The following is an 11,144-nucleotide window of genomic DNA, read 5'->3' as shown; positions in this document are numbered from 1 at the left end:
ATCCCCTGAGCTCTGGAAAGGCATTGAGAGACCCCAGACATGGCTCTCTCAGTCTGCCCTGACATGTCACTCCTGGAGACTGAGGCCTTTGGTCCTTGAGCCCTTCTCCACGTGCACAAGAAGGGCTCACACCGGGGGATCCAGTGAAGTCTCTTCCCACCCAAACATCCTGGGACTTGATCACTTCAAAGGAGATGTGCCATTCCCAGCTGAGGCTGCAGGAGGCGTGTTTTATGGTGGAGACTGAGAGCTAGTGAGGGCCTAGAGAGGGGAAGGAGAGGAGGAAGGGAGTGTGCTGGGACATCCTCAAGGACTTTTTGATCAGTTGAGTGGTGGGAAGGCAGCAAGACAGAAAATAACTCACAACTGACTCTGTACAGCGTGATCTCACCCAGAGACGACCCTGCCTGTGAAAGCTCGCATTGCCCAGAAGTGAGGAAGATTTAAACACACGCTCACATCATCCATACATTTCTTATTTAAGGGAATGCTAACATTTCTTTAAAGTGTAATTCTTAAAGTGATACTGTAACAGAGAAAATGGCCTGCAAAAAGATAAAATGTTTAGGAGCTGTCTCTTTAAAACCACCCCCCTACACTTTTTGGGAATTAAAATCTGCATCCCTGCCGGAGGCCAGTAGTCACAGTAATCAGAAGGGCAGAGGAGTGTTCTTTGTTTTTTTTTGTTGTTGTTTTTGTACCACAGGAGATGGCTCAATGGAATTGTCTGGGCAGAGATAGAGATAGTCTTTGCTAGAGATGGGGTCAGAGATGGCCTGGATCGGGGACCATCAACTATAGTTAAATAACCATCAGTCACCTAACACTGAACACTCCCCCCCTTAAAAGCTCTGTATTTCTGCTTATAGATAGGTTGGTGGTACTTTAAGATGAGAATCTCCATCTTCTTCATTTGCCGGCAAATTAATAAACTTCCCTTTCCTTCTCCTCAAACCACTTGTCCTCGTTCTTCTGATATGGCCTCAGGGACAAGTGACAAACTTTCGGTAACAATATTTGAAGACCACATTCTTAAACTTGTGGGAATATATCTCCAAAATCTTAATAAAATATGATTCAAATAAAACTTCCTCTGTGACTAACTTTAATGTCAGTGATTAAAACGTATGTCGACTTACAGCATTAAGCAAACTTGCTGCAGTGTCTATTCTGCCAAAACCCTTTCCCTAGCATTTCTTACACTGCCACATGTCTGCAAAGTTTTCCACTGAACTTGTCCTCTCTGAAGGGCTCTTGGGAAATGCTCTTTTCAAACAGTGCATCAGCAGTGTAGTGCTGCTATCATGTGTTGAGAAGAATGTGAGAAAAAAGAGATAATGTCTCAAATGGAAAAAAAAGTGAAATTTCTAACCCAAGTCATCAAATGTTGCCAGTTCTGTTTCCTAGCTGTCATTAATTGATAACAAATTAGCAAAAGGCCAAACTTATGTGAGCAAGGCGTTGCCCCGTGTAGTGGCCAGATCCAGGAATGACACAAATTTCTAGATAATCTTCTATGGCTTACAAGCCAAAGCTTTGTAAAGTCTTTGCCCTGTGATGGGGCTCTCTTCCCACTGGGGTAAGAGGAAACGTTTCCCTGCACTCCAGCTTGGTGTAGTGGCTTATACCCTGGCTGGGAGGTCAGGAAAGTATCATAGAACCAGCTCTGCTCATTATCAGCTGTGTGGTTTGGCCAAGTCTCCTAACCCATTGAAGTCTCTATTTCTTTGTTTCTAAAATGACAACAACAATTCAACACCCTTTGACTGAGGGTAGACCATTTGCTAGGCTGAACGATGTGTGACCTAAAATGTAGCTATCACCTCTTGAGAGTGGAGTAGTGGATACAAGACAAAGTACCACATGTGAGGTGATCCAGCTCTTAGGGAATCCCCATTTACCCAGTGAGCTCTTAAGAAGAGATTTTGTTGACTTTTATATCTGTTGTTATAAAAATATATCGGGATGTAAATGAAATAGACAAATGTCTGTGCATAATAGTTAATGTATTATCTTAGTTACCTACACATACTTAAAATCACACACGATATTTATTAATTTATAAATATGATTAATATGTTAATAGTTTAAATTATATATTTAAATATTTTATCCCCTCACAATGCAGTACTTTTAATCAAACTCTTCCAATGCACTTTGACATCAGTGTCTTGATCTTCACTACAGCCAGCCTTCAAGCCTGTTTTCTGGAGCACAGCATTTTCATATCCATCTTGGTTGCTTGACATTCAGTGCTTTCTGGATCTAAGTCTGTGCCATCCTTGCAGATTTTACCCCAAGCCACAATAATCCCTCCCCTACTTGTGATCTCCTAAGATTGCCACCTGTCTTTAAAGTATGGTATGCAGTGTTAGAACCGATTTCCCTCAGCCCAGGAACAGAGAGGCAGAGCCACCGAGGCTGCAAAAGGCAAAGGAGTTTATTGGCTAGCTCGAGCTAGGGTCCAAGTCCCAGAGCACCAACGCAGTGGCCTCTCTACGAACCAGGACCCCGCCCTGGGGTAAAAATTAAGCTTTTATACTTTTCAGTAGGTTACATACGCTGAGCATGCCATCCCCCTCCCTCCCTTAGTTCACTTGCTCCTTCAAGAGTGGCTGATCATGTTGGCTTCTGGTTGGTTGGCTCCAAGGTTGTGTTGGCTTCTGATTGGTTGGTTCCAAGTCTCGGGACCTTTTAGTTGTTATCAGCGTCATTTCAGGGAAGGGAAGGACCCGCGTTGGGGAAACCAAAACTTAGGACTATTCCAGGAGGTCCAGCCTGTCATGGAGTCACTCCTGCTCTTTTTCCTGTTTTACAGTAGTAATACTGACCTCTAACATGATCTTACATGGGGTTGTTTGCTGTGACTACCAATACTTAACAATTGACGGGTCAGATCCTCAGGAATAATTGCCAAACGTGTGTGTTAGATGTCTTTACTTCCTTCTTTCCCGTATTGCCAGCAGTCTCATAAAATCCCACATTAGCATTGCTTTAGATGGTTTAAGACTAACATGTGTTCATTAAAGACTAGGTTGTTGAAAATCAAGTGATTGAAAGAGTGCCCTGTATTCTGTAAAGACTTTAATATAAGATGACTCCAAGGAGTAATTTTGAGGGGAGAAAGCATGGTAATATATGATAATTATAATAAAGGGTAGAGGGCATTAACAGCTCTAAATAGTGTTTATAAATGAGAGAATATATAGATTAGCTATATTATTAATTATTGAGTTGTTAATTTTCTTAGCTTGCTTACCTACAAAGTAAAGCCAATCAATAACACCTCAAAATGCTGCTGGGAGGAGTAAATGTGGCTATAAATTCTAGCACAGCACCTGGCTTAGAGGTATAACTAGGGTGACAGTGTCATTCTCTGAGTCCTTACAGCTCTGCTCCCACACATGACTCTATGGGGCATGTTAAAGGACAAGTAGCTTGGGCAGGACAAGACAGGAACAAAATGGCTTTGCCCTCTGTTCAGCTGAGATAAATTTTTCTCTAAAGGTGCCTTACCAAGAACCAAAGGGGCTTAGCAGGACAGTAGTCATAACAATTACTGAAAACCACCCCATTCCCTGTTTTTCTAGTGATGGTTAAATTTTTGTTTGACTTTTACTAAAAAGAAATACCTTTGTCAGGGTGACTTTCAGGTCTAGGGTCTGCTGCTTTGATTAGCATCTGATCTGGAAAAGAACATCCACTGGCCCAGTCCAGAGTCATTCCTTGTTCTTTGAAGAAGATAAATCAAGAACATGGTTCCTCCCATTGGCATGAGGAACACTGCCCCAGGTAGGGGAAGGAAGAAGACCTTGTCCTTCAAACTTTGCCTCTTGAATCAGCCTCACAGATTCCACTGGGGCTAAATAAGTCCTAGCTCTTCGTGTAACAGAGTAGTCACCCCTCCTCCCGTGGATATGGAGGGGAAATATTGAGAGTGGGGAATATGTAACAGAGGGAATGGCCTGGAAAACTTCCCCCACTCTTTTGGAAACTGCGACTGCGGCCTGGCCCGCATCCCTGAGGCAGGTTAAGTCTTTTGTTAAAGCTCCCAGGTGGCCACCAGTCCCCCATGTGGGTGGCTGGCAGAGTTCACAGGCTTTGTTTTTGGCAGAGATGGGACCAATTAAATAGTTAACCATAGTCATTGCCTGAAGCTGAGAACCCTCCCTTTAAAAGCTCTGTATTTCTGCCTACATTTGGGAAATTTGGGATTTTGAGATGAGAAGGTCTACCATATTTCCTCCTGTGTCGACAAAGTAAACTCCTTCCTCTGCAAACCACTTGTCCTCGTTCTAATTTGGCCTCGTGGACAAGTGGCCGAGCTTTCGGTAACATTCACAGGTCAGTAAAGAAAAACAGCGCCCGCTGTCCTCTGTAGTCTGCCTTCACTCAGGCCTAACAGAGTGAGAAAAAAATTATTTTAACTCCCTCTCAGATGGGACTATCTTTGTTTAAGAAAAGACCTTGTTAAACATCTGGGGTTAGAAGGTGAGTCCTGAACCATAACTTAGCTGAAGACAACGTTATTAAAAGATAATTAAACTTTTCTGAATTCGAATTCAATGGGAACTTGGGTGAGAGAAGGCAGAAAAGATTAGAGGGTGGAGAGAGGAGAAAGGTGACAAGCCGTGTGGTTCAGAGGCCAACAGACTGCTAAGAACTGGAAAGTTTGCTTCCGAATCTGAAGTCATTTGCTCTGCTCTGATGTAAGCCCCTCCGCTGCTTCCTACCCCTTCAGCAGAGTCTGTTTCACAGCTGTTCTCTCAGGTTGGGGGGAGCAGCTTTTTAATGGAAATCGGTGGAAAAGGCCAAGGTCCACAAGTGGGTCACCTTGATGCAAAACAAAAACACCATCTGCAGACTGGGGGGCTGAGTCAGAAACTGAACTAATTCAGGGGAAGCAGGAACACAGCGCCCAGGCTGACCACAAACAAGCCTCCTGAGGATTTGCAGAGAACCCAGGGGTGATGCATGTTGTCCTCAGGCCTCTGAATTGGTATTTGAGCCCATCTTGATGTGTCTTCCAGGATGAAGTGGATTCTTTGGGTGCCATGCGTGTGGCATATCCTACACAAACTTGGCCAGTTTGTCCCAGCATCTTTGGGGGTCTTCTTTGCCACAGGAATGTCTGCCCCTAAGCAGTGAGGCTTTCTACTATGTAAGTGTGGAAATAGCCCTCACCTCCCCCCATGGCCTATCTCTCTCCCAGCTCAGAGTCTTAGGACCAGCGGGAGGAATTCTCCTGCCATTCTCCTTTCCTTCTTTCTGGTCTCCAATCTTCTTCAGGCTTTGCATCACTGTCAGAAATGGAGGCAGCTCAGCCCCAGCGGTGGATCTCACTGCTGTCTGCAAGGGGAGTCTACATTCTACCTTCAAAATATACAGAGAGAGTCCTAGAGACATTTAATGACAGATCCCCGAAGGTGGCTCCAAGGCCTTTCCTGTCCTTCTCTGGTGGGACTCACTCACCCCCACCTGTTCTATTCTTGTTACCCAGACCCCATCCCAGGACTGGAGGGAGCCTCTTCCTGCTAATCATGGCATCCTCCCCCAACCCAACCCTACTCTCATGTTCCAGGGACCAGCTGGCCAAAAGAAGCCTGCCAGGGACAGGACCATCTGGCCTCTCCATAGTCCCCAGATGCCTGATTCCTGACTAGGGTCTCTCTTTCCAGACATTCCAGTGAGTTGGCAGAAGTTGCCATATTGACCATGGGAACGTCTCCACCTTAGACCCAGCCTTTGTCTTCCGCTTTATCAGACCCTCCCTTTATCAGTTGCTTCCTTCGGGAGGACACTTAATAGAGAAGAACCAGGCTGCCACAGGCTCAGGGGCTGTTAGCCTTGTCCCTCAAGGCCTCAGCGGCTCTCCTGGCTGATGGTGTGACCCTTGCCAGGATCCTGCAGGATTTCTGCCTCCTGGGTCTTCGGTCCTCCCTCCCCCTACTTTTCCTGGGGGTGTTCCCCATCGCCTGGCTTTCCTCCCATGGCCCTTTTTCACAGCACTATTTGTTTCAGCCCTTGCCAGACCTCTGGGAACATGAAACAAACAGATGAAGAAAACCCTGGGCATTAGCTTCCCCCAGCAACTTACTCCACCCACGCCCAGTGGCTGGGCATTTGTTAAGTGTCCTTACAACAACCCTGTAAGGTAGGAACTATTATTAGTCCCTCATTTTACAGAGGAGGGAACGGAGGCACTGAGGGGCCAGGAAACTTTCCTGCACAGCTAGGAAGTGACAGAATCACAACTAAAGCGCAGCTTCCTCAAGAGCCTGTGCTCTTTATCTCTAGGCTCTATGGAATCTTACTGGCCCTGAATATGTCTGTCAGCCATTTCCTTTACCAGAGAGAAACCCGTACCCCCTCCCACCCAGTTAGTAGATGGGTATGCATGACCGTTGTCCCTAGCTTGGCACATGTAATGGGCATCAAGTAGTGTCTGGGGAATGGGTGGATGGATGGATGGGTGGATAACGGGCAGACAGATGGATGGATGGTGGATGGGCAGGCAAGTGTATGGGGGGGGTGGATGATAGGTGGTGGAGGGATAGACTGCCACATGATCAAGGGTCTTTTGTGCAAAAAAACATTTGAGAACACAAGGAGTCCAACTAATCCAGAGCCACACACTCTATGGCTGTTCTGTTGCCTCTTTTCTCCAGATCCTAAAGGCTTATGTTTGCAGGAGGAGGGCTTTCTCTAGGTGCCTACCCCCACAGAACAAATAGAGCAGCTGTGTTCCCTCTAATGGTTACTTCCGCCTGTGTTTATTTTCTTAGATGCTTCACACTAGCTTTGGAATTCAAAATAGGTTTGCTCAGGGAGGTTTTGTTCTCAGTGAGGCTGGCCGTTCCCTGAGTCTGGTTTGGTCCTGCAGCCCAAACATGACTCAGGAGCATAGGCCTATGGGAGGCATTGTTTGTCTAGAAGTCTGAGGCACCCTTGTTGTACAGACACAAGGAAACATCTCCCAACATGCTGGCTACAAAACAGAGGCTAAGACTGGACATAGCCTGCTCTTTTAACCTTGGACAAGCTCATGGAAAAGGTGATCTTGCAAGATGGGAACAAACCCCCAGCAGGCCCTCTTCCTCTTCATTTCTGGGTCCCTGTCAATCATCATTGCAACCTCCACACAACTGCCAGACCTCTCCTCTTATTCTGTTTCCAGATGACCAACTCGCTCTTGCTACGGTGTTAGTGACTCACTGCTTTTCTTTCCCATTAGAAATAAGCTTCTCAATAAAGGCAACGTTAAACTCAAAAACAGAGTCACTAAAATTGCCCAAGCAAGTGATACTCACTGGGCCTGTCACTCAGGCTAGCCTGTTTATTTATGATATTACTCTATGTATTCTTTTATTGTTATTAAATCAAATAGATTGGAGAACAAGTCAAGGCAAAGTTTTTTTCCTGTTGATTCTACTGTGTCTAGACAGGCTCTTCCTGTCCTCAGAACAAGGGTTTGGGGCACAAACAGGCTAACTTCTCTCATCAACCCCCAAACCTGCAGCCCATGTCTCACCACAGGATATGTAACGTACCAGAAGTGGCCTGCCCTGCCCCTAACATGGGGTCTATTTGCCCCTTTGTAGTGACCAAGCGGCGCAGGCCATGAAGTCCTGCTGGCATCCTCCAGCAGGACCCCGTCTCCACCTTCAGGTTGTTGTAGCACAGGAGAGTGGAGTTACCCCCACTGGAGAGTTTTCAAGATGTTGACCAATGTGTACATTTTGACATGGGCATAAAAGAAAGGAAAGGAAAAATTGTACCTGTCCTTCTTTGGTCTCATTCTAAGCTTTTTGATAAACTTTACATGCCTAGCCCTAATCCTTTTGTCTGATTGTAACCTAAGATTACAGGTAAACTGTGAACTTTCTGCATGAAAAGCTATATACACACAAAAAAAGTTCTTTCCTTCATACTCTAAATCCTTTTTGGCATTGAAATCACATTGGGAAATTGTCATATCCAATTGGCCTATTTGGGGGAAAGCAGATTAAGCCTTTATGCCCCTTGGACTGTGAACAAACCTGCCCATCACAGGTGTGTCCCAGTCCTTGGCAATCACGCTTGCTCCTTTTTTCTTCAGATGGAGGGAAGTGTGCTCTTGGCAGGGAGAAACTAGTCAGTGTGAAATTAGAGAAAGGCATCCAGTCTTCCAGCTGGACACCGTGTCCCCTGGCACAGGGCTTGACAAGCAGAGTGCAGGCTGGTTTCAGCCTGCTTGGCCCCCCCGAGAGTACTGTGTGGGGTGGCCCTGGCCCTCTGGCCACTTAGCTGTGCTGTGAGGACCTATGACTGTTCTGGGGATGGTTAAACGTGTCTTAGCTTTTGTAATCCCGGCGGTGGATTTGCCCACCATTGACCTGGGGTGACGAGGGTGTCTGGAGTTGGCAGACGGGCCAGGGCCTGCATCGCCCCTGCTAGTTGAGAGGCATTTGTCATCAATGTCCACTCAGCAAGAAGGTGCTGAATCTCAATGCACGTCCACTGTAAATTTCTCCGAAATCTTTCAGTCAAAACAGCTCTTAGATATGCAAAGCAGAACTGATAGAAACTCAAAACTAGAAGCATCCTTGAGAGGCCACCTGGGCCACCTGCCAGGCTTTAGGCAAAACCACCCTGAACTGTCCTAGAAACACTCACTCCTGGCAGCGAATGGAAAGGAGCTCTCCTCCGGAAGGGATATGGATGGACTCAGGGCTTCCCGAGTACTTGTATTTTCATTTTTTAATTATACTGTGCGAAGAAAGGAAAATTCTCTGCAAAGTCTGAAAACACCCCACCCCCACCACTGTCCTCCTCCTTCTCCTCCCCACTTTGATTGTTTTCCGAGACCACTCTGAGATGAGATAAATGAGCAGGAAGTTTCCTGAGGCCAACACTCAGGAACAAGGCCCGTGAGAGAGTAAAGGAAGCAGGGCTGGGCACAGGCAGAGGCAGGTCTGCAGTGCGTTTTTCAGGTAACCACCGTGGCCTCAGTTTAGCAACCTCACCAGAAAGTGCTTCTCTCTGGCAGCATCAAGGGACCAGTCTCAGGAGAGGACTGTGATTGGTGCAGGTTGGGTCCTGTGCCCATTCCTTGGTCCATTCACTGTGGCCAGGGGATGAGTGCTTATGATTGGCCAGGCCCAGGTCATGTGGCCACCAACATCAGGGTAAGGAAAAGCTTGCTGGACAAAGACAATAGCTACCGCACACTTCTAAAACCACCCCTCAAAATTGCTGAAAAAAATTAGAGAAAATATACACAAGTACCTAACGGGACCTAAATAGTCATTGTTTCCTCCATTGGCATAAGAATGAATGCAATGGACCTTTCTAAAGTTGGAGCAAACAGGTGCTGATAAAATCAACATTGGCTCAAACCTCAGCCCCACATCTGAACTGAGCCTGAACCCTTCTGAAGAAGGGAGAATGTTTAGCAAACATTCCCTCCAGCATGTCTAATCTTCATGCATCCTTGTACTCCCTGAGCCAATGGGCCTGGATCACCAGAACCATCGTAAGGACGCTTATCTCCCTGGCAGCTGCAATGGTTCGGAAGTATCTCCCAAGAAAGACTGTCCCCAGTGTTTTTCTGACCTCATCATAGAGACAGAGCATTTTGACGAAGTGGGTAAAATTCCTGTGCCTAAACGTAATATCAGCTTCCTGCAATGTTTTGTTCCTAAGAATGGATTGTGTGTCCTTCCCCTCCTCAAAACTGTAAATCTCTCCAGAACCTCCCAAAGAATTAAGGACAGAGAGTTCTGGGCCCTTGGTGACAAGCCCGCTGCCCTTACTCCCCTGCTTCAGTGCTATAGTGCGGCCAACTGGATGTTCCAATGCTCCCCAAACTCCAAGGTCGCTGCCCTCTGCATCCTGTTGGCTCACTGTTCCCTCTGCAAGAACATGCTCTTCCAACTCACCACCCTCACAACCCACCTCAAAAATCCCACCCATTTCCTACCCCTTCAAACAGCTATGGTCTTGCCTACCTTTAATTTCCTTTTGGAATATCTATTGTGCCTTATCCTGTGTTAACCTGAATGATGAACTTTGTAATTCATTTAAATGGCATTTATCAAGATCCTACTCTGTACCTGTGCCAGGGACCGGAGATAGAGATGCACGAGATAAAACTAACTCAGCCAACATAGGGCTCGTAGCAGCCTGGATATTACGCATTTCAACTGATGAATTTCCAGCATTTTAAAATTTATTTGCTTGTCCTAGCTCGTGCTTCAGATAGTTCCGTCACTAACTTGCTCCGAGCTTCGGTGTCCTCAGCCACAAAATGAAAGCTTCGGGCTACATGGTCACTGAAGAGCTTTTCCCACACAGCAATGAGTCTCTCTGACATTCCATAGTTGCCTTGTCAGCACTTCAGTGGTCACTCTGCTCCAGCCACACAGGGTGTCCCCCTGAGCTGCAGAGAACTGGGAGCAGAAGTTTGAAATTACCACATAATAGCATAGCTGTGTTTGCTGAGCCTGCTCAGTGTGGTGGTGAAGCTGGTGCAGAGTCAGACCCTCTTATCTTAAGACCTCAATCCCCTCATCTGTATGATGGGACAGTTGGAGTAGAGGCCACTGAGGCCCCTTCCAACCCTGACACTCTGTGATTCATAATCCTTCCCTCTCTTCCTCCCACAGGAGCACACTCGGTTCTGCAAGGACGGGGCTGCCAAACCACCTGGCAGAGGGAAACAAACAGCCACTCCCAGTCTCACCCCAGTGAGGCAAGCTAGGTTTTGAAAAAGAGGCTGCAATGGAGAAGCCTTGGATTTGAGTTGCTGGCCCTCATTCTCATCATCAATTCACCGTGGGAACCAGTTGAACAAATTTAATCTCTGGAGAGGAAAGGACAGCAGCCAGCACTACTGGATTGAATAACTCACCCTCCATACCTCATCTCCTGGCTTCCCTTTTCCCTGGTTTGCCGTCTCCCGGGTTCTGGCCACGGTCCCCTGGGTAGAATGTAACTCTGTCTGCTGCAACACATTGGGTCTTCTCCAGGCTCAGCATACGTGCTGGCCAGGTACCCATCACCCAAAGAACTTAATGTATGATGAGAATTTGCTCTGCTAACTCAGATTGTTCCCAGTGGAGAAGAGGTTTCCTAAACTGACCTCCTCTTAGCCCACTATATTA

Source organism: Lemur catta, chromosome 3, assembly GCF_020740605.2.
Source record: "Lemur catta isolate mLemCat1 chromosome 3, mLemCat1.pri, whole genome shotgun sequence".
In the NCBI taxonomy this organism is placed as follows: domain Eukaryota; kingdom Metazoa; phylum Chordata; class Mammalia; order Primates; family Lemuridae; genus Lemur; species Lemur catta.
Note: the sequence above shows the minus strand (reverse complement) of the source record.